This window comes from Bubalus kerabau, chromosome 15 (assembly GCF_029407905.1).
Source record: "Bubalus kerabau isolate K-KA32 ecotype Philippines breed swamp buffalo chromosome 15, PCC_UOA_SB_1v2, whole genome shotgun sequence".
NCBI lineage: Eukaryota > Metazoa > Chordata > Mammalia > Artiodactyla > Bovidae > Bubalus > Bubalus kerabau.
This window is the reverse complement of record NC_073638.1, coordinates 13,725,688-13,749,719: the sequence shown is the minus strand read 5'-3', so window position 1 is coordinate 13,749,719 and position 24,032 is coordinate 13,725,688. Positions and strand designations below refer to the sequence as shown.

The 24,032-nt window shown below is 40.2% G+C and overlaps 1 long non-coding RNA gene and 1 other non-coding gene across 6 annotated transcripts in view; one reads left to right on the top strand and one right to left on the bottom strand.

Annotated features, from left to right (window-relative positions):
* The window catches only part of LOC129628299 (uncharacterized), a 53,372-nt gene extending 29,726 nt beyond the window's left edge, over window positions 1-23,646 (top strand). For all 5 annotated transcript variants that reach the window (XR_008702765.1, XR_008702762.1, XR_008702764.1 and 2 more), the window contains 2 exons: window positions 21,757-21,821; window positions 23,476-23,646. This is a non-coding gene — a long non-coding RNA (uncharacterized LOC129628299). The remainder of the gene's footprint in view (window positions 1-21,756; window positions 21,822-23,475) is intronic.
* Window positions 23,006-23,077, bottom strand: TRNAE-UUC (transfer RNA glutamic acid (anticodon UUC)). The gene has a single exon. It is a non-coding gene; the product is annotated as a tRNA-Glu (tRNA).
* Window positions 23,647-24,032: the final 386 nt, after the last annotated feature.

Below are 24,032 nucleotides of genomic sequence, written 5' to 3'. Positions count from 1 at the left end.
TTAGGGTAGAAAAATGGGACTGTTTTTAATCTTCAACTGGTCAAAGGTCAAATGGAGAAATGCTTTGAGCCAAAACCACTAATTAAGACACTGGCTGAGATGAAATTACAGGAATGGCTACAATTCCTAGAGACAGGATTCTGGAAGAGCTGATCAAGCCTGTAGCACCATTTATTAAGTCTAGAGAAAACCTTACATCCATCAGAGAAGTGTGGTGGAGATAGCTGGAGATGGAAATGGAGTCCAAGAGGGGAAAATTTGTTAAAATCCTTCAAAGAGTTGTAGTGCCAAAAGCACTGTCCTACACCATTAAAAGAGACTGTGACATTTCGAGACTATTTGGGCAAGAAGCAGGCTGAGAAATCTGGGGTGGTAGAGTCTCTAACGTCCTTCACGCATGTGTGCTCAGTTGCTTCAGTCGTGTCCAGCTCTTTGTGATCCTATAGACCTGTTAGGCTTCTCTGGAGATTCTTCAGGCAAGAATGCTGGAGAGGGTTGCCATGCCCTCCTCCAGGGGATCTTCCCCACCCAGGGATCAAACCCAAGCCTCTTATGTCTCCTGCATTGGCAGGTGGGTTCTTTACCACTAGCCCCACCTGGGAAGCCCAGAATGCCCTCCATAGATTCATCCAATAGCATTAATGGAAGGTGTCCTGGAGGATGGGATCCAGAGTCACAGAGAATGAGGGACCAGGGCGCTGCCCATGGGTGGCAGGACCCATGGAACATTCCTTCCCCTAAGGTGGGACTCATGATGTTTGCCCAGCAGACTCTCATACCAGTTTGCTGCATACCAGTGATGGCTAAATATTTCTCATCTTTCCTCTTTTTGAGTGGTGGTTTTTAATGCAGCTATTCTGTTCCCTTCCACCACTGTATGTGGGTACGTATGGGTTGTTTCAAGCCTGGTTTAGAGACTACCATAAGATCTTCAACCTAGTACCTAAAGCCATTATGGGATGCGAATTTTGGGTGTATTGCTTGCAAGCAGGTGAGTAATTTTGAATAAGAAGGGAAAGAAAGTAAATATTCATGAAAGGTCTGTGATAGATTGTATTATTGTCTTCAAATATTTCTTCCCTTGTCCTGGACAGAGAGTATTTTCCTGTTTTATTGATGTTGGGCTAGACCATGTGACTTTTTTGGGGACTAATGGACTATGAGCCAATAACACATATGCTATATTTAAACAGAAGCTTCCGATGTGACTGCCTCTTGTTCTTCGCCTCTGCCCTAAAAATGAGCATCTCCCGGATAGGGCTGTGCCTTTATCTGAGGTGCTTGAATAGAAGGACACAGGGAATGGGACTGCAGTCCTAGTCCATTCACAGGTGCAGACAAGGGATGGGAAATAAATGTTTGCTGTTGCAAGCTACTGAGACTTGGGTTGTTTGTTTCTCAGTGAATTGCCTAACGCAGGGCTTGAGACCTTGTCTGAAACCCCCTTTGCAGTTTCGTTGAAAGGAGAGAGAGACATCCAAATAGGATTTTGCCTTTTCAAAAGGAATAATTTTAATGATAACATTCCAAGAAATCTTAGCTTATATGTGACATAAAATAAAATGTATTTTTCCTTATTAAAACAAAGCAAACATGTACTGATATTGAAAACTTCAACACAATATATTTCCAATTGGAGGACAATTCCGCAGTAGAATAAAAGATGATTGGTTTATTTAATATAAGACTCTCCAAATTATTTGTTGTGAAATAGTGAGTCGGATCAAGCCATTTGGAATGCCTTTCCTTAACAGTGAACTGGACACTTTTGAACACTACATATGAATTATTGACATAAGACACGCCACTGAGAAATGTCTGTTTATGTCTCTCAGCTCAAAGCTGAACAAGTGATCCTCCAGCCTGGTAGCACGTCAACACTAGAGTGGAGGATGATTTAGAAGTACAGCCCACATGACGTGATCCTAGTCGTGAATTCAAACATTTGCTGACCGTTGCCTTCTTTTACAAATCAGAGTGAATGCAAGATTTGTTGTTGTTCAGTCATTAAGCCATGTCTGACTCTTTGCCAATGCAGGAGATACAAGAGACAGGGATTTGATCTCTGGGTCAGGAGGATCCCCTGGAGAAGGGAATGGCACCCACTCCAGTGTTCTTGCCTGGACAATACCATGGACAGAGGAACCTGGCTGGCTACAGTCCAGGGAGTCACAAAGAGTCGGACACAACTTAGCAATTTAACAACAACAAGTATGAAGAACTAAAGGTGGAGTTATAGGTACCACCCCAATAAGCTCACAAAACCTTGGATGAATTTTGTCTGTGCTTCAGGCCGCAATATAAGTTGCATTTAGAACCACGCTCCACATTTGAACCTTGTCTGTTGTGTGGAGGGGTAGCAGAGATGAGGTAGAAATCTCCTGAACTCCTGCAAGAAGTGAAGTGACTTTTAACGGCGATAACAATAGCATCAGCAGCAAATCAAAGATCAGAGTTAGAGTGTCAGTAAGCAGGGGACCTGTGCTCCTCTGGCTCGGAAATAGGGTAAGTGGGGGAAATGGGGAGAGGAAACTAAGAAAGGCTAAAGGCAGTGAAAAAGAGTCTTCTGCCCCAAATAATTTCACATCCCAGTTTTTCTATTTGGGTCAATACAAGTCATCTTCTAAAATGAAAAAAATCCATTAGGAAAAGTAGATTTTTAACTTCTCTAAGACCATAGGGAATAATTCCCTGAGAGTTTGGCGAGCCCAGGGAGGGAGATCTCTCTGGAGCTGGAGTGTTAAGGTGTATGGAAGCCTGGGTGAGGTGACAGAGCTGTGCCCAGCCACAGCCTTGGGCTCTAAGCCACCCTGGGCCTGTGTGGGCACTTGGTTCAGAGGGGAGTGAAGCAGGTCATGTCTGTGAGTGCCTAGGGAACCCCTGAAGTATGCCTTCTCCTGGGCTAAATCCCATTTGGAACATAGTCATTCCCCCAAGTATATCCCCCATAAGGACTTCTCTCTGGATTTAAAAAAAAAAATTTTTTTTTTTTTTTATTGGTGCATAGTTGATTTACACTGTTGGGTTAGTTTTTCTATAGCAAATTGATTCAGTTATACATAAACATACATCTATTTAAAAAAATTATTTATTTATTCATTTATTTTCTTTCCCATACAGGCCATTATAAAGTACTGGGTAGAGTTCCCAGTGCTATGCAGTAGGTTCTTATTAATTATCTATTTTACATATAGTAATATATATATCAGAGAAGGCAATGGCAACCCACTCCAGTACTTTTGCCTGGAAAATCCCATGGACAGAGGAGCCTGGTAGGCTGTAGTCCATGGGGTCGTGAAGAGTTGGACACGACTGAGCGACTTCACTTTCACTTTTCACTTTCATGCGTTGGAGAAGGAAATGGCAACCCACTCCAGTGTTCTTGCCTGGAGAATCCCAAGGACAGGGAAGCCTGGTGGGCTGCCGTCTATGGGGTTGCACAGAGTCGGACACGACTGAAGTGACTTAGCAGTAGCAGCAATATATATATGTCTGTCCCAAACTCCTAATTTGTCCCCTCCCTTATGCCCTGGAAAAGACTCTGATGCTGGGAGGGATTGGAGGCAAGAGGAGAAGGGGACAACAGAGGATGAGATGGCTGGATGGCATCACTGACTCGATGGACCTGAGTCTGAGTGAACTCTGGGAGTTGGTGATGGACAGGGAGGCCTGGCGTGCTGCAATTCATGGGGTCACAAAGAGTCGGACACGACTGAACAACTGATCTGATCTGATCTTATGCCCTGGAAACCATGCTTATTTTCTACATCTGTGACCCTGTTTCTATTTTGTATCTAGATTCATTTGTACCCTTATTTTTTAAAGATTGCACATATAAGCAATATGTGTGTGTGTGTGTGTGTGTCTGCTCAGTCATATCTGACTCTCTGCAACCCCATGGGCTGTAGCCCACCAGGCTCCTCTGTCCATGGGATTCTGCAGGCAAGGACACTGGGGTGGGTTGCCATTTCCTCTTCCAGGGGATATTCCTGACCCAGGAATCAAACTGCATTTCCTGCAGCTCCTGCATTGGCAGGTGGATTCGTTACCACTGTGCCACCTGAGCATGTGATATTTGTCTTTCTCTGTCTCACTTGGCTTCCCAGGTGGTGCACGCACGCACTGTCTGACTTTCTTCATTCGGTATGACAAGCTCTGTTTCCATCCATGTTGCTGTAAATGGCATTATTTCAATATTTTTTAATGGCTGAATAATATTCAATTTTGTGTGTATGTGTGTGTGTGTGTATACCACATCTTCTTTATCTATTCATCTGTGGATGGGCATTTAGATGGCTTGGCTGTCATAAATACAGCTGCACTGAACATCAGGATACATGTGGCTTGTTGAATTATGGTTTTGAGGTATGGGCCCAGGAGTGGGATTGCTAGATTGCTTTTTCCATTCAGTCAGCCACAAATACTTGTTGACCCTTTAATGTCCATTTCCAACCTGATTGATTTCCTTGGCAGATTAAGCTCCAAGCTTCCTACCTGATTCTCACTCTCCTGGGTGCTTCTCACATCACATCATCTCAACATCTGTTTGGGTACCAGATACACCGAAGACAACGTCCAAGATTTATTCACCTTTGCAGCCCTCAGCCCTGTATCTGAGCATCTTAACACATAATGGATATTGAAGAAACACTAACTCTTGGGGTGGAGAAAGAGGAGAGGGAATCAGAACAATTACAAAGATGCAAAAAAATAGTAGCAGGTGGTTTTCCAAATAAGCTTCACCATTGTGAAATTTTCCCTAGAGTTACAGTGAGCCCAAGTGCTTCTGAGAATCATGAGGCTTGCAGGTTTTTGGTACATGGTGAGAGTCCTAGACTGATCTTAGTGCTGCATCTCTCTCACACTAGAAGATGTTTGGTTGTGGTGGGCGGCGGGTGTGTGGTGCTTTGTCCACTATGCCCATCTTGTCTTTGACTTATAGTGGTTAGGTGAGGACCTGTGGCTTCCTGGAGTCCTGCCTGTTTACCCACAAAGGAGGTTGATTATTTTGGATCCAAAAACCTCTCTTTTTCTCACTTTTGCATGCCAGATCGGCTGCAGAAGTGTTATGGACATTTCCCAGCTTTTTTTTCTTTCTGCTCAAAGCTGTGCTTTCTCTTTTATGGTACATTTCCTTTGCTTTGATCTGCTTGTGGTCACCCCCACTTTGGCTTACAAAATAGCAGGCTGTCGTGACTCCTCTTTGTACAACCTGCCTGGTGATGCTAGTGGCAGAAGGCTTTGCTTTTTTTGCCAGCTACATTGGTTTTCCTGTTGTGCTGTAAAGGTGCCACTATTTATTTCTTTACTGGAGAGGGTATGGTGTATGTGAAGAGGGAGAAAGAAAGAGCAAGCGGAAAGATGGAAGGAAAGAACAGATGGAGAGGGGCAGGCAGAAGGGACCAGGAGAAAGAGACAGGGATGGGGGAGTATTCCTTGCTGTACAGTGTTGAGAATATCATTTTATTTAAGCTTAGGTTAAGCTCTGAAGTCAGTGGATGGAATGCCCCTCTGTCTTATTTGGGAATTTTTTGCTTCTAGTTGCTTCTTCCACATTTCTGTCCCATATGCTGTTCCTTGGTTTTCCACAATGTCATACCTCACTGGATAGTGCCAGGATTATGGAAAATTCCTGCCATTTATTGAATGCCCACTTGGCCAAATACTGTGGGTATCTTGTGTCTGATTGTCACTCAAGTATAGGACCAGAGCAGTTTCAGCACTCTATCCTCAGGCTGGGAAGAAAAAGGTAAATCAAAAGCTCTAATCTGAGAGACTATGGTCTTAATGTATGTGCTGACTCTTCAGATGGCATAACAGCTTCATCCATTCAAATGATTTTTTTCCCATTAAGATTCTGAAGGAGAGACATTTTGGGGGAATTCAGCAGGCACTTCTGGTGCCTCCCCTGGTGGCTCAGATGGTAAAGAGTCTGCTCACAATGTGGAAGACGCGGGTTTGATCCTTGGGTCAGGAAGATCCTCTGGAGAAGGAAATGGCAACCCACTCCAGTATTTTTGCCTGGAGAATCCCATGGTCAGAGGAGCCTGGTGGACTACAGTCCATGGGGTCGCAAAGCATCAGACATGACTTAGTGACTAACGCTTTCACTTTCAGCAGGCCCAGGTACCCTAAGGGGCATAGTTGTATTCAGAGGACCTTTTCAGCATAAGTCTCCACCTGTCTGAATGCTTATTAATAGTGCCCCAGAGCCAGATGGGATTCTATGCAGGTGAGGTTCTCAGTCCTCACTTATTTCTGCTCAGGCTTGACATGATAGTAAAATCCCACTCAAGTCTACTTAGCTATAAAGAATCAAGGACTCTTGGGTTTGAAGGAAACTTAAAAAAATATTAAATCTAATCCAATGATTTCTAATCTGGGACATACATCAAAATCATTTTTCAAGCTGTAAAATGGCATATTCTCAGGCCCAATACTATGAGGTCTTTGTTTTGTAGGTCTTCGGTGGTATCTGGGTTCAACAAGTGACTCTGAAGTGCAACCAGGTGGAAAACCATAAATCTAATTTACTTCTCATGATGTCCAAATACTTTCTTGCTTGATTTGATTTTCTATTTCTTCATTACTGCATCTCTGGGAAATATGCAGAAAGCAGAACATGAGGATTGTTTTCTGTTCAGTTCCACAAAGAAAATTGGTGACTAGGGCATTGTGTTAAGAATGACTAACTCTTCAAACTTATTGGAATAGCCCACTGTATTAATTATTCAATATATTTCCTTTCAAAAGAGCTATTTCACCACTTCCTATGTCTCTTTCTAGGTAGTAATAATGAGGACATAGATACTCCTGGATAATTGGGTCAAGTGTTTCATAAACATCCTTTTAATGTGGAATACATTTCAGGGGAAAGGGAAGCAGAGAAACTAAGATCTTGATTCTAGCTCTGCTGACAAAAGCTGTAGGTTTGAGTATGTCAGCTTATGTCTCTGCAATGCACTCTTTTATAGTTTGACTAATGGACTGCAAGAACACTTTCAGTTCTAGAACCCCAAACTCTCACAGAACTTTCCAATCTCCTAATTGCTGTCTTGAACATGGAAATAACTCTAGCCTCTGTTGTTATATTGTCTTTTTTTGGATTCCTGCTACACTCAGAGGCCTCCGTAGTAGAAGAGTAGTAGAAAAATAGCTATATCCTGCCATACCATTCCCTGTGTCATGGAATTTGTCTTTGAAAATATTCCAAGGCCGAATGATGCTAAAGCTGAAACTCCAGTACTTTGGCCACCTCATGCGAAGAGTTGACTCATTGGAAAAGATTCTGATGCTGGGAGGGATTGGGGGCAGGAGGAGAAGGGGATGACAGAGGATGAGATGGCTGGATGGTATCACTGACTCCATGGACGTGAGTCTGAGTGAACTCTGGGAGTAGGTGATGGACAGGGAGGCCTGGCGTGCTGTGATTCATGGGGTCGCAAAGAGTCGGACATGACTGAGCGACTGAACTGAACTGAACTGATGTGAGATGTAATATCATTTCATTCATCTTTCCCCTGTTGAAATTGTAGTGTTGAACATATTTAAGAAGAAAATAAATACAAAGAATCATGGACTTTTGCAGTTGGAAACCACTTTAGAGATCACTGATTCTGCCCATTTAAATATACATGTGAAGAAGTGGCAGCCAAGAGCTGATAACTGCTCATGCAGGCAGCCAATGACAGAATGAGGTCTGTAACTAGATTTGTTGATTTTCTGGGCAAGTATATTTTCTCTGCCACACATTTTTGGTTGTTTGAGTAGAAGACGATGGATTAGCAACATTAATACCAACAAAATAGACCATATCTTAATGATTGATTATAGATTTCTGCTGTTTACAGAATGGAATAACTTCACCCTTTCATATGATATATTATTTTATATTACACACTATTTTTTGTTTTTATCAATGAACAACTCAAAATACCGTAGAATATCTAGATGGTCTTCAGACTGGCTTATATGATCATTATTAAGAAGAAAAGACATATGCTATTTTTAAAAGATTGGAGGAGAATTTAGATAAGGAAAAATAAAGGTCATAAAAGTCTATTGTATGTTACAGTGGGAAAATCAGCTTTATCTTCTGGATTCAGCAGCACACATTTGTTAAGAGACTAGATTGTGTTTTTAAAAATGAAGAAATGATGTGATTAACATTTTTCTTGCTTAAAGTTAAAAATAGAAAGTGTTGACTTCAGTCATCAACTGTTGGGTACTGAGGAAAGGGGACATGAATTCAGTGAGGCAAGCTCAGCTTGTTTTCAATCAAATATCACTAGGTAAGCACCATTCTCTGCCCCCTATGTTCTGGGTTTTCCCTTAACTGCTGGACTAGTACACTCTCAGATAATTTTAACCTTGGATTTTTTTAAAAGTTATTAGCCTTGCTCTATAAATAGATTTCTGAGAATCCCAAGTTCTAATAATAACCATTTTTTTTCCTCCTGAGAAATTAAACCATTTTATGGCCAGTATTAAAATCACTAAAATTAATTACAGTTTCTGAAATTTGACCTCATATTCTATAAGGAAGTGGTGCTGCCCTTTTAACTCATATATGCTTCTGATACTACTTTATGCCAATGGTTCCCAACCAGGGACTAGTTTGCTTCCCTAGAGACATTTGGCAATGTCTGGAGATATTTTTGGTTGTCACAACCAGTAAGGCGGGACTGTGTATACTACAGTCATCTTGTGGGTAGATGTCAGAGACACTGCAAAAAATCCTGTAATGCTCATGACAGCCTCTTACAACAAAGAATTATTTGGCCCCAAATGTCAATAGCATTAAGGTTGAGTAACCTTGCTTTGTAATACAGATTTACGTAGACATATTGCCTTATCCATGTAGGTAAGAATCATTAATAATTTAAATCGACTTGCAACAATCTACACCAAATAATCAGTGTCTGATACTCTGTTAATCTTGCTTGTCACAGTCTGTTCATTTGTCAAGGTTATAAGCTGATGTTTTGCTCTCGAAAGAGTATGAGCACACCTATTTCTCCTTCTCAAAGATAAAATGAATATGAAGGAATTTTTCAGCATTCCCAATTCTTTGGGCCATTTTTGGTTAAGATTTTCAGCATTTAGGTCCTGGTAAAAAGGACTTTTACAAATTAGTCATCATCAAAGCTCAGTAAATGGTCTCCTAGTCCCTGATCTTGGAAACAGGCTTGCAATAATGTGCCAATTTACTCATTTAGTCATTGCTCCTGCAAGACTTCAATGCTAATTCCATTTTTAGTTACTGTTTGTAGCAACTATTAATGGTGAGATGAAGGAGAAAGACTTTTTTTAACAGCTAAAATCTTGTCAGTGTCTCTGTGGTTGCAATTCCTAGTGCACTGTGATTCTGCCTTTAAATGTAATTTCAAAACAGCTGTAATGGCAAATTAGTTTCTTTCTATTAGTTAGTGATTATACACCAATCAGAACCAAATACATACACTGTTAAGTTTATAATTTTATTTGAGAATTTCACAGTCCACTTCATCTTCTTTAGCTCTCTTTAAGTGCTCCCTGACTCTCACATTTCATCTGGAAGGGAGTATTTTACCAAATGTTTAAACATGGTTAACTTGGTTGAGATTATTTAGTCAGGTTCAAAGGTGAATCAAACAGATGATAAGTTCCCAAGGTCTTAATGACTCAGAACCCGGTTAGAATCTAGTTTAACAGTGAAATTTACTGTTGATAACAATTTTCTGGTGAAGGTACAGTGGTTTGGTTTTCTCTCTCCATTTCATTTTTAAAAACTTTTATTTTATTTTTGAGTTTTCCATCTTCTTTTACTTTTTAATTAATTTTTTTATTGAAGGATTTCAATAACCTCAGATATGCAGATGACACTACCCTTATGGTAAAAAGTGAAGAAGAACTAAAGAGCCTCTTGATGAAAGTGAAAGAGCAGAGTGAAAATGTTGACTTAAAGCTCAACATTCAGAAAAACGAAGATCATGGCATCTGGTCCCATCACTTCATGGGAAATAGATGGGGAAACAGTGGAAACAGTGACAGACTTTATTTTTTTGGGTTCCAAAATCACTGCAGATGGTGATTGTGGCCATGAAATTAAAAGACACTTGCTCCTTGGAAGAAAAGCTATGACCAATCTAGACAGCATATTAAAAAGCAGAGACATTACTTTGCCAGCAAAAGGTCTGTCTAGTCAAGGCTATGGTTTTTCCAGTGGTCATGTATGGATGTGAGAGTTGGACTATAAAGAAAGCTGAGTGCTGAAGAATTGATGCTTTTGAACTGTGGTATTGCAGAAGACTCTTGAGAGTCCCTTGGACTGCAAGGAGATCCAACCAGTCCATCCTAAAGGAGATCAGTCCTGGGTGTTCATTGGAAGGACTGGTGTTAAAGCTGAAACTCCAATACTTTGGCTACCTGATGCAAAGAGCTGACTCATTTGAAAAGATGTTGATGCTGGAACTGAACTGAACTGAATATTCCATTGTGTATATGTATCACAACTTATTTATCATTCATCTGTCGATGGACATCTTGCTTGCTTCCATGTTCTAGCTTTTGTAAATAGTGCTGCAATGAACAATGGGATACATGTGTCTTTTTCAATTTTGATTTCCTCAGGGTATATTGCCTAGGAGTGGGATTGCTGGGTCATATGGTGGTTTTTTTCCTAGTTTTTTTTTTTTTAAGGAATCTCCATACTGTCTTCCATAGTGGTTGTATCAATTTACATTCCCACCAACAGTGCAAGAACATGCCCTTTTCTCCAACACTCTCTCCAGCATTTATTGTTTGTAGACTTTTTGATGAGGGCCATTCTGACTGGCGTGAGGTGATATCTCTTTGTGGTTTTGATTTGCATTTTTCTAATAATGAGTGATGTTGAGCATCTTTTCATGTGTTTGTTAGCCATCTGTATGTCTTCTCTGGAGAAATGTCTGTTTAGGTCATTTTCCCACTATTTGATTGGGTTGTTTGTTTTTCTGGCATTGAGTTGTAGGAGCTGCTTGCGTATGTTGGAAATTAATCCTTTGTTAGTTGTTTCATTTGCTATTTTCTCCCATTCTGAGGGTTGTCTTTTGTTCTTGCTTATAGTTTCCTTTGCTGTGCAAAAGCTTTTAAGTTTAATAAGTTCTCACTTGTTTACATTTGCTTTTATTTCTGTTACTCTAGGAAGTGGGTCATAGAGGATCTTGCTTTGATTTATGTCATCGAGTGTTCTGCCTATGTTTTCCTCTAAGAGTTTTACATTTTCTGGTCTTACATTTAGGTCTTTAATCCGTTTTGAGTTTATCTTTGTGTATGGTGTTAGGAAGTGTTCTAATTTCATTCTTTTACATGTAGCTGTCCACTTTTCCCAGCACTATTTATTGAAGAGGCTGTTTTTGCCCCATTGTATATTCTTGCCTCCTTTGTCAAAAATAAGGTACCGACAGGTGCATGGGTTTATGTCTGGGTTTTCTATCTTGTTCCATTGGTCTATATTTCTGGTTTTGTGCCAATACCATACTGTCTTGATGACTGTAACTTTGCAGTCTGTAGTTTTGTAGTATAATCTGAAGTGAGGAAGGTTGGTTTTTCCAGCTTCATCCTTCTTTCTCAAGACTGCTTTGGCTATAAGTTTTTGTTCTAGTTTTGTGAAAAATGCCACTGGTAATTTGATAGGGATCATATTGAATCTGTAGACTGCATGTGGTAGTATAGTCATTTTCACAATTTTGATTCGTCCTACCCAGGAACATGGACTATCTCTCCATCTGTTTATGTTGTCTTTGATTTCTTTCATCAGTATCTTAAAATTTTCTGTGTAAAGTTCTTTTGTCTCCTTAGGTAAGTTTATTCCTAGATATTTAATTCTTTTAGTTGCAATGGTGAATGGGATTGATTCCTTAATTTCTCGTTCTGATTTTGCATTGTTAGTATATAGAAATGCAAGTGATTTCTGTGTATTGATTTTGTATCCTGCAACTTTGCGAAACTCACTGATTAGCTCTAGTAATTTTCTGATACTCTCTTTAGGGTTTTCCATGTACAGTATCATGTCATCTGCAAACAGTGAGAGCTTTACTTCTTCTTTTCCAATCTGGATTCCTTTTGTTTCTTTTCCTTCTCTGATTGTTGTAGCTGGGACTTCCAGAACTATGTGGAATAATAGTGGTGAAAGTTGACACCCTTGTCTTGTTCCTGATCTTGGGGGAATGCTTTCAGTTTTTCACTATTGAGAATAATGTTTGCTGTAGGCTTACCATATATGGCCTTTACTATGTTTAGGTAGTTTCCTTCTCTGCCCATTTTTTGAAGAGTTTTCATCATAAATCAGTGCTGAATTTTGTCAAAGGTTTTTCTGCATTTATTGAGATTATCATATGGTTTTTATCTTCCAATGTGTTAATATGGTGTATCACATGGATTGATTTGTTTATATTGAAGAATCCTTGCATTCCAGGAATAAACCCCACTTGTCATGGTGTATGAGTTTTTTGATTTGTTGCTGAATTCTGTTTTCTAAAATTTTGTTGAGGATTTTTGCGTCTATGTTCATCTGTGATATTGGCCTGTAGTTTTCTTCTTCAGTGTTGTCTTTGTCTGGTTTTGGTTTCAGGGTGATGGTGGCCTCGTAAAATGAGTTTGGAAGTGTTCCTTTCTCTGCAATATTTGGAAAGAGTTTTAGAAGGATAGGAATTGGCTCTTCTCTAAATGTTTGACAGAATTCTCCTGTGAAGCCATCTGGTCCTAGGCTTTTGTTTTTTGGGAAATTGTTGATTTCAATTTCAGTGCTTGTAATTGGGTTGTTCTAACTTTCTATTTCTTCCTGTTTCAGTCTTGTAAGATTGAACTTTTAGGAATCTGTCCATTTCTTTGAGGTTATCCATTTTATTGCCATATAGTTGCTCATAATACTCTCTTGTAATCCTTTGTATTTCTGCATTGTCTGTTTTGACTTCTCCTTTTTCATTTCTAATTTTGTTGATTTGATTCTTCTGTCTTTTTTTCTTGATGAGTCTGGCTAAAGCCTTGTCAATTTTGTTTATCTTCCCAAAGAGCCAACTTTTAGTTTTATTAATCAGTACTATTTTTGTTAAATAGTACTAATTTTGTTGTTGTTGCTGTTCTTCTTCTTTTTCCAGTTATTTTAGGTGTAAAGTTAGGTTGTCTATTCTATGTTTTTCTTAATTCTTGAGGTAAGATGGTATTGTATAAACTTCCCTCTTAGAACTGCTTTTGCTGCAGCCAATAGGTTTTGCATTGTGTTTTCACTGTCATTTGTTTCTGGAAATTTTTTGAATCTTTTTTGATTTCTTCAGTAAACTTTTGGTTATTTAGAAACGTGTTGTTTAGTCTCCATGTGTTTGTGTTTCTTATCCCTTTTTTCTTGTAATTGATATCTAGATTCATTGTATTGTGATCAGAGAACATGCTTGATATGATTTCAATCTTCTTACATTTACTGAGGTTTCATTTGTGAACCATGATGTGGAGAATGTTCTGGAGAATATCCTGGAGAATGTTCCATGTGCACGTGAGACGAAGGTGTATTCTTCTGCATTTGGATAGAATGTCCTGAAGATATCAATGAAATCCATCTCATCTAATGTATCATTTAAGACTTGTGTTTCCTTATTAATTTCCTGTTTTGAAGATCTGTGCATTGATGTGAGTGGGGTGTTAAAGTCTCCTACTACTATTGTGTTACTGTCAATTTCTCCTTTTATGTCTGTTAGTGTTTGTCTTATGTACTGAGGTGCTCCTATGTTGGGTGCATCAGTCCAGTCAGTCAGTTCAGTCACTCAGTCATGTCCGACTCTTTGCGACCCATGAATCGCAGCACGCCAGGCCTCCCTGTCCATCACCAACTCCTGGAGTTCACTCAAACTCATGTCCATCGAGTTGGTGATGCCATCCAGCCATCTCATCCTCTGTTGTCCCCTTCTCCTCCTGCCCCCAATCCCTCCCAGCATCACAGTCTTTTCCAATGAGTCAACTCTTCACATGAGGTGGCCAAAGTTTTGGAGCTTCAGCTTTAGCATCAGTCCTTCCAAAGAACACCCAGGACTGATCTCCTTTAGAATGGACTGGTTGGATTTCCTTGCAGTCCAAGGGACTCTCAAGAGTCTTCTCCAACACCACAGTTCAAAAGCATCAATTCTTCGGCACTCAGCTTTCTTCACAGTCCAACTTTCACATCCATACATGACTACTGGAAAAAACATAGCCTTGACTAGACGGACCTTTGTTGGCAAAGTAATGACTCTGCTTTTTAATATGCTGTCTAGGTTGGTCATAACTTTCCTTCCAAGGAGCAAGCATCTTTTAATTTCATGGCTGCAGTCACCATCTGCAGTGATTTTGGAGCCCAGAAAAATAAAGTCTAACCTGTTTCCACTGTTTCCCCATCTATTTCCCATGAAGTGATGGGACCAGATGCCATGATCTTCATTTTCTGAATGTTGGGCTTTAAGCCAACTTTTTCACTCTCCTCTTTCACTTTCATCAAGAGGCTTTTTAGTTCCTCTTCACTTTCTGCCATAAGGGTGGTGTCATCTGCATATCTGAGGTTATTGATATTTTTCCCAGCAATCTTGATTCCAGCTTGTGTTTCTTCTAGTCCAGCATTTCTCATGATGTACTCTGTATATAAGTTAAATAAGCAGGATGACAATATACAGCCTTGACATACTCCTTTTCCTATTTGGAACCAGTCTGTTTTTCCATGTCCAGTTCTAACTGTTGCTTCCCAACCTGCATTTACGTTTCTCAAGAGGCAGGTCAGGTGGTCTGGTATTCCCATCTCTTACAGAATTTTCCACAGTTTATTGAGATCCACACAGTCAAAGGCTTTGGCATAGTCAATAAAACAGAAATAGATATTTTTCTGGAACTCTCTTCCTTTTTCCATGATCCAGCGGATGTTGGCAATTTGATCTCTGGTTCCTCTGCCTTTCCTAAAACCAGCTTGAACATCTGGAAGTTCATGGTTCATGTACTGCTGAAGCCTGGCTTGGAGAATTTTGAGCATTACTTTATTAGCATGAGAGATGAGTGCAATTGTGCAGTAGTTTGAGCATTCTTTGGCATTGCCTTTCTTTGGGATTGGAATGAAAACTGACCTTTTCCAGTCCTGTGGCCACTGCTGAGTTTTCCAAATTTGCTGGCATATTGAGTGTAGCACTTTCACAGTATCATCTTCCAGGATTTGAAATAGCTCAACTGGAGAAGGCAATGGCACCCCACTCCAGTACTCTTGTCTGGAAAATCTCATGGAGGGAGAAGCCTGGAAGGCTGCAGTCTATGTGGTTGCTGAGGGTGGGACACGGCTGAGCGACTTCACTTTCACTTTTCACTTTCATGCATTGGAGAAGGAAATGTCAACCCACTCTAGTGTTCTTGCCTGGAGAATCCCAGGGACGGGGGAGCCTGGTGGGCTTCCGTCTATGGGGTCGCACAGAGTTGGACACGACTGAAGTGACTTAGCAGCAGCAGCAGCAGCAACTGGAATTCCATCACCTTCACTATCTTTGTGCTGCATAGATATTTACAATTGTTATGTCTTCCTCTTGGAATGATCCCTTGATCATTATGTAGTGTCCTTCCTTATCTCTTGTAATCTTTATTTTAAGGTCGATTTTGTCAGATATGAAGATTGCTACTCCAGTTTTATTTTGCTTCCTATTTGCATGGAATATATTTTTCCATCCTCTCACTTTCAGTTTATATGTGTCTTTACATCTGAAGTGGGTTTCTTGTGGAGAGCATGCATATTGGTCTTGTTTTTGTATTCATTCAACCAGTCTGTGTCTTTTGGTTGGAGCATTTAATCCAATCACATTTAAAGCATATATGTTGCTGTTGCCATTTTCTTAAGTGTTTGGGGTTGATTTTGTAAATCTTTTTTTCTCTCGTATTTCTTGACTATATAAGTTCCCTTAATGTTTGTTGTAAAGTTGCTTTGGTGGTACTGAATTCTCTTAATTTTTGCTTGTCTGAAAAGTTTTTATTTCTCCATCAATTTTGAATGAGATCCTTGCTAGGTACAATAATATTGGTTGTTGATTTTTCACTTTCAGTACTTAAAATATATCCTGCCAATCCCTTCTGGCCTGCAGAGTTTCTGCTATAGGTCAGCTGTTAAATGTTTAGGCTTTCCCTATATGTTACTTGTTGCTTCTCCCTTGCTGCTTTTAATATTCTTTCTTTGTGTTTAGTCTTTGTTAGTTTGATTAGTATGTGTCTTGGTGTGTTTATCCTTGGGTTTATTCTGTATGGGTCTCTTTGTGCCTCTTGGACTTGATTGACTATTTCCTTTTCCATGTTGGGAAATTTTCAACTATAATCTCTTCAAAATTTTCTGACACCCTTTCTTTTTCTCTTCTTCTTCTGGGACCCCTATAATTTGAATGTTGGTGCATTTGCTATTGTCCCAGAAGTCTCTGAGACTATGCTCAGTTCTTTTCATTCCTTTTACTTTATTCTGCTCTTCAGAAGTTATTTCCACCATTTTATCTTCCAGCTCACTGATTCATTCTTCTGCTTCAGAGATTCTGCTATTGATTGCTTCTAGAATATTTTTAATTTCAGTAATTGTGTTGTTTCTCTCTGTATGTTTATTCTTTAATTCTTCTAGGTATTTGTTAATTGATTCTTATATTTTCTCCATTTTGTTTTCAAGGTTTTGGATCATCTTTCTATCATTATTCTGAATTCTTTTTCAGGTATCAGTATCAGTTCAGTTACTCAGTTGTGTCTGACTCCTTGCAACCCCATGAACCACAGCACTCCAGGCTTCCCTGTCCATCACCAACTCCCGCTGTCCACCAAAATCCATGTCCATTGAGTTGGTGATGCCATTCAATCATTTCATCTTCTGTCATCCCTTTCTCCTCCTCCCCTCAATCTTTCCCAGCATTAGGGTCTTTTCAAATGAGTCAGCTCTCCACATCAGGTGGCCAAAGTATTGGAGTCTCAGTGTCAACATCAGTCCCTCCAATGAACACCCAGGACTGATCTCCTTTAGGATGGACTGGTTGGATCTCCTTGCAGTCCAAGGGACTCTCAAGAGTCTTCTGCAACACCACAGTTCAAAAGCATCAATTCTTCAGTGCTCAACTTTCTTTATAGTCCAACTCTCACATCCATACATGACCACTGGAAAAACCATAGCCTTGACTAGATGAACCTTTGTTAGCAAAGCAATGTCTCTACTTTTTAATATGCTGTCTAGGTTGGTCATAATTTTCCTTCCAAGGAGCAAGCATCTTTTAATTTCATGGCTGAAATCAGCGTATGCATTGATTTTGGAGCCCAGAAAAATAAAGTCTGACACTGTTTCCCCATATATTTGCCATGAAATGATGGGACTAGATGCCATGATCTTAGTTTTCTGAATGTTGAGCTTTAAGCCAACTTTTTCACTCTCCTCTTTCACTTTCATCAAGAGGCTCTTTAGTTCTTCTTCCCTTTCTGCCATAAGGGTGGTGTCATCTGCATATCTAAGGTTATTGATATTTCTCCCAGCAATCTTGATTCCAGCTTGTGCTTCTTCCAGCCCAGCATTTCTCATGATGTACTCTGCATATAAGTTAAATAAGCAGGGTGACAATATATAGCCTTGACGTACTCCTTTTCCTATTTGGAGCCAATCTGTTGTTCCATGTCCAGTTCTAACTGTTGCTTCCTGGCCTGCATACAGGTTTCTCAAGAGGCAGGTCAGGTGGTCTGGTATTCCCATCTCTTTCAGGTAGTTTGCCTAATTCCTCTTCATTTATTTGGACTTCTATGTTTCTTCATTTGTGTAGTATTTCTCTGCCTCTTCACTATTTTTTTTTTTTTTAAACTTATTGTGTTTGAGGTCTCCTTTTCCCAGGCTTTAAGGTTGAATACTTTCTTTTGGTTTCTGCCCTCCTAAGGTTTGTCCAGTGGTTTGTGTAGGTTGAGATTTGTGCCGAATTTTTCTGTGTTTGTTCATTTGTTTTTCCTCTGCTGGGCAAGGCTGAGTGAGGTGATGATCCTGCCTGCTGATGATTGAGTTTATATTTTGGTTTTATTTGTTGTTTAGATGAGGCGTCCTGCACAGGGTACTAATGGTGGTTGGGTGATGCTTGATCTTGTATTCAAGGGGCTTCCTCTGTGTGAGTTCTCACTATTTGCACTGCCTAGGGTTAGTTCTCTGGTAGTCTAGGGTCTTGGAGTCAGTGCTGCCACTCCAAAGGCTCAAGGCTTGATCTCTGGTCAGGAACAAAGATTTCACAAGTGGTTTGCTATGCTATTAACTGAGATTTAAACAAATATCCAAAAATGAGAAAGTAAAGATAACCCCAGACTAATGACAGTTACAAATCAGGCAAATAATAACTAAAATAATGGAATATACACGTATACATATATACCCATGAGTAAAGTCAAACTGCTAAGTCACATCAGTCATGTCTGACTCTGTGTGACCCCATAGATGGCAGCCCACCAGGCTCCCCCGTCCCTGGGATTCTCCAGGCAAGAACACTGGAGTGGGTTGCCATTTCCTTCTCCAATGCATGAAAGTGAAAAGTGAGAGTGAAGTCGCTCAGTCGTGTCTGACTCTTAGCGACCCCATGGATTGCTGCCCACCAGGCTCCTCCGTCCATGAGAGTTTCCAGGCAAGAGTACTGGAGTTGTTCACCAATGCCTAACCTATTCCAAGAGTAAAGTCAAAACAGTCCATCAAAAATAAAGTACAATAGTTTGATCCAGTGAACTAAGGAAATAAAAAATTATGTTTACACGAGTATACACATGTTGTAAAGTAAAAAAAAAAAAAAAAAAAAAGATAAATGGTTAAAAAAAAGTAAAAAAAAAAAATTATGTTTACCAGAAAAGAACAAAACTAACTAAAGCACAAAGTGGAAAACAAAACTAAAGCAAGGTGCCAAGTGGTGAATAAAGCAATGAAAAAATTAACAATTAGTTTGAGAGGAAGAGAAAGAAAGAATAGAAAGAAAGAATAGATATGCAAAGTTAAATACATTTAGATGAAGATTTATATACACTAAGATTAACTGCAAGGGGAAAGAACAGTAGGAAAGGCAAACAAAGGAAAAAATGTAGACAAAATATAGTATATTAAAAAAAGTTAAAATTATAAAAAGAGAAAAAATAAAGGAAGAAGAAAAAAAGGTAAAAAAAAAAATAAAAGGAAAACAACAGAAGTGCAAAAGCCCAACGTAGAGGCAGAGGTCTATAACAATAATAAAAAATGTGACGGAGAAAAAAAAGAAAAAAAAAAGCTCAAAAGACGATTAGATTTCATAATGCCAACAAAACCAACAACTAAAACAGAGGAGGGAAAAAAGGGAAAAAAAGAAAAAAAAAACCCAAAAGAATCTACAGAACAAGTCAAAACATGAGAATAATAAATATTTTTCCTGAGTCACTGCTGTCAGAGTCCTTTCCCTCGCTGAGAGTCACAGTCCACCTCACCTCCCTAGGATGCCCTCCAACACTGTGCTGGTCTCTGGACCTGCTGTGGGGGCAGCTCAGATTCTAATCTGGTCCTACTCCTGTGTATTGTTGCCTCTAATGTCAACAGCTGTCAGAACTAGTGCATTTTCTTTTGTGGGCACTCTAAATGTACTTTTATATATTCCATAGACTCAGAGTCTGCCTAGTTGATCATGTGGATTTAATCTGCAGCTTGTACAGCTGGTGGGAAGGTTTTGGGTCTTCCTTAGCTGCACTGCCCCTGGGTTTCAATTGTGGTTTTATTTCCACCTCTGCATGTGGGTCATCCACTGGGGTTAGTTCCTGAGGCTGCCCTGGAGGACTTGGGTTTGCCCCTGTGAGGGCCAGGTGTGGAGGTGGTGCGGCTGCTTGGGTCACAGGGGTTCTGGCTGCACCAGGTACTCAGGGGAGTTGGCAGCTAGGGCAGGAGGAAATATAGTGCTCTAAAAGGGTATGGCAACCAGTATTAGTAATATGCTCCAGTATTCTTGCCTGGAGAACCCCCTCCCTGACAGAGAAGCCTGGCAGGCCACAGTCTACAAGGTCACAAAGGGTCAGACATAATCGAAGTGACCCTGCATGCATAGATGCAAGACTTTTTTGCCTGTGGCAGCTCTGCCCCAGTGAGTGTTGAGCATGAAGGCAGCACAGCTGCTTGGTTTGCGGGGACCCTGGTGGTATCAAGTGTGCAGGGACATGGACTGCCTCTGCTGCAGGAGTTATGGCCCTATCAGAGTTTTTTTTCAAGCCTCTTGTAGCTGATGATCAGAAGGGCTCTTTGGCCAGTCTTTCTTCTTAGCTTCGCCCATTCGGGCACCTAGAGGGCTCTCTTGCCTGGGGTCCTTCTCTGTTGTTTGGTGTGTCAGGCACAGAGAGGGGCCCCCCTGGCTGGAGTCCTACTCTGTAGTTCAGTGTCAGGCATTTGATGGGCCAGGCTCTCTATTGTTCAGCTGCTGATGCTGGTGTGTGGGGAGAGAGGTGCTATGGTGATGGCTGCACCCGCTATGCGTGACTCAGCAGTATCGCCTTGCTTCCATGGCTGCCTGGCTTTCCTCCACAGGCATTTCCCACCATGATCTCCTCCCTCACACCCCCTTGATCCATCTCTCCACAGTCAACAGCAGCCCTTGCCCTGGGATTTCTCCACAATCCCTAAACTCCAGCTCCCAGCTGCTGTCCCTTCCAGGGGACCTGCATCCCTGTCCCGGCTATGTATGACTGTGGCAAGGACTGTCTGATTCTCATTCTATTCAGGCTGCCACAGATCAGCTGTTTCACTCTCAGCCTTAAATGTTTCTCCTCTGACTCAGACAACTGCCCTGTTGTGGGGATCTGACCCCTGCTTCAGTTCCCCACCATGGAGGGCAGGTCTAGTCCTACTAACACTCCTGTTTTTCACCCTAGTTCCTTCATCCTACCAAGTTTTGCGTGGGTCTATATGTTCTTTTCTGCTGATCAGGTACTCCTGTCCACTCTCAGCTGGTGTTCTGAATGTACTTCTGTGTCTGAAGGTGTATTCTTGATGTATCCATGGAGAGAGATGTACTTCACATCCACCTACTCCTCAGCCATCTTGTTCTCTCCTATTTTATTTTTTATTGGAGGATAAAAACAGCCAGTGGGAATTTGCTATATGCCACAGGGAGCCCAAAGATGTGCTCTCTGACAATCTATCCATTTCTTAGTGAACAAGGCTTTGAATTTCTGCCACCTCTTTGTCACAACAAAGGCCACACATTTAAATAGGTTAACCATGATGCAGCCAGATTTAGAGAAAATCCTTGCAAATTTACACAGATAGATAGAAATGATTTGAATTCTGCTACCTTTTCTGGGAACCAAATTGCAGCAAAGCAATATTTATTTCTTTAGATAGATTTGTTTGTCTTCATGGAGCTTGAATTCTATATCACATTGTAATTATTTTATGATGTAGCTTGCTTGATATTGCATCAACTCAATTATATTTATTCAACAGATATTTACTAGGAGTCTTCAATTTTATTCAAGTTGTAGCAGTTCCATAGAGTAACAGCTTGAGAAGGAGCATGGTGAGCATGTAAGAAGGTTTCTGGATGTCAGCAAGTAGTCAATATGGCACAAGGGGACAGTGACAAGACCCTGGAGTTGGACAGACCCCCTGTTCAGAGCCAAACTCGAGGCTGTACCTGCATGAAACCTTGGAATATTGCTTAACTTCTCTTTGTATGGGTTTCCTTATGTATTTAATGGTTAGCTCCCTAGTCTTGTCAACAGCAGAGATGCTAAAATCAGACTGTGTACTTTTAACTTCAGGCATACGTCAGAGATATTGCGGATTCACTTCAAGATGGCTGCAATAAAGTGAATATCACAAAAAAGTGAGTTGCAGGAATGTTTTGGTTTCCCTGTGTATGTAAAAGTTATATTTATACTATACTATATTCTTTTAAGTGTGCAATAGCATTATGTTGAAAAAGTACATATTTGCATGCTCAGTCGAGTCTAACTTTTGCAACCCCATGGACTGTAGCCTGGCTAATCTGACAGGCTCCTCTGTCCATGGGATTTCACAGGCAAGAATACTGGAGTGGGTTGCCATTTCCTGTTCCAGAGAATCTTTCTGACCCAGGGATCAAACCTGCATCACTTGTGTCTCCAGTATTAGCAGGCTGATTCTGTAACTGAGCCACCAGGAAAGTCCCTCTCATCCCCCCAAAAGTACATACCTTATTTTAAAAGTACATACCTTATTTTAAATGTACTTTATTTAAAAAGAACCTCTTTGAGTTGAAAAATACTTTATTGCTAAAGAATGCCAAAACAATTACAATAATAGCATCAAAGATCACGTATCAGAAATCATCATAAATATAATAATAAGATGTTTTAAATATCGAGAGAATTACTAGAATGTGACACAGAGACATGAAGTGAGCAAATGCTGTCAGAAACGTGGCACCAATAGACTTGATCAACAAAGGGTTGCACAAACCTTCAATTTGTATATATAAAAAAACACAGTATCTAGGAAACACAATAAAGCACAATAAAATGAGATATACCTGACTTGTGCAATATTAGTCAGGTACCTTAATCATGCCAGGCTTCCAGTTTGTCCACTAAAAATACGATTGAGTGTTATCATATATTTTAAGAAGTCTTAGCATAATTTGTAGCCCACAGTAGGTGGGCAGTGAATGATAGGCATCATCATCACCATCATCATCAGATAGCTAATATGCCATTACTAAAAGTATTTAATCAGTGGCTAACTGGTTACTTTTAGGTGATATCTAGAATATCCATTAAGACAGTATTGGTTTGATTTAGATTACCTCTTTTGTGGTGCTGTGAATAATATTCCAATAGTAAAACTATGGTTACTGTGCAGAAGATATTTTTAGGCAAGAGCACCTTCACACCATGTGGGCAATTGCCACTTCTGTGTGGCATGAAGCTGACACCTGAGAATCCCAGTTAACTTTCTGTTCCCAAGGTTAAACTATTTAAATAATTATTTTGGCTTGTCCTGGGGATTTCCACGTGGCTTGCAAAATCTTAGTTCTCTGACCAGGGATTGAACCTGGGCCACCACAGTGAAAATGTAGAGTCCTAACTACTGGACCATCAGGGAATTCTAAACAGTTGTTGAAAAAAAATTTTTTTTACATTGTAGCTGCTCTCTTTTGAATCATTTCCAAATTCTATACATCTCCCTTGAATTAATTTAGTGCAAAAATACAGAAATAACATGAATTCCTCATGTTATTGCTCTTTTATTTATGAATCTCAAAGAATAAAGTTCACTTTTCCCCACTAATAACAGAACCACTCCTGAAACCTGTTTAGCTTGAGGTCAGCAATGTCTGTGACTCTCTCTTTGTAGCTCCATAATGTCAGCTGTTGCTCATCCTGAATTTTTGCACTTTGTTTTTCATTTCAAAATGCTCCTTCACATTAGTTCAAAGTTATGATTTTTATTTCTGACTCCTGTTGCCAGGGTCATTTGGAAATCTGATTTTATCTTCTCAGGGTGAATTACTCAACTTTCTCTTCCACACTGGTGGCCATGTATCTGTGGATGTAATGAAGAGCACTTTCTCCCCAAGATGAAGGATGGAAGAAAATGTTAAATAGCTTCAGATCTAGGATGATCTTCTGCATGAATTTCAGTTAAAAATTTCAGGGTCATCTGCAATAAAATTTACTTAAATCAAGTAAAACAAACAAAATACTCATAAGCTATGTGAACATGAAAGTACAGTTGTTTAGTCATGTCTGAATCTTTGCAACCCCGTGGGCTATGGACCATAGCCCACCAGGCTCCTCTGTCCATGGGATTCTCCAGGCAAGAATACTGGGTGGGCTGCTATTCCCTTCTCCAGGTGATCTTCCCAAACTGGAGATCAAACCTGGATCTCCTGCATTGCAGGCAGATTCTTTACTGTCTGAGCCACTAAGGAAGCTATGGGGATTACTTAAATGTCTAGAATAAGGAAATTTATTCATACCAGTTGAGAATTGAACATTTCATTTTTGGACTGGTCTTTTGACAAGGAGTAAGCTTTTTTAACTTATGTGCAGAGCAC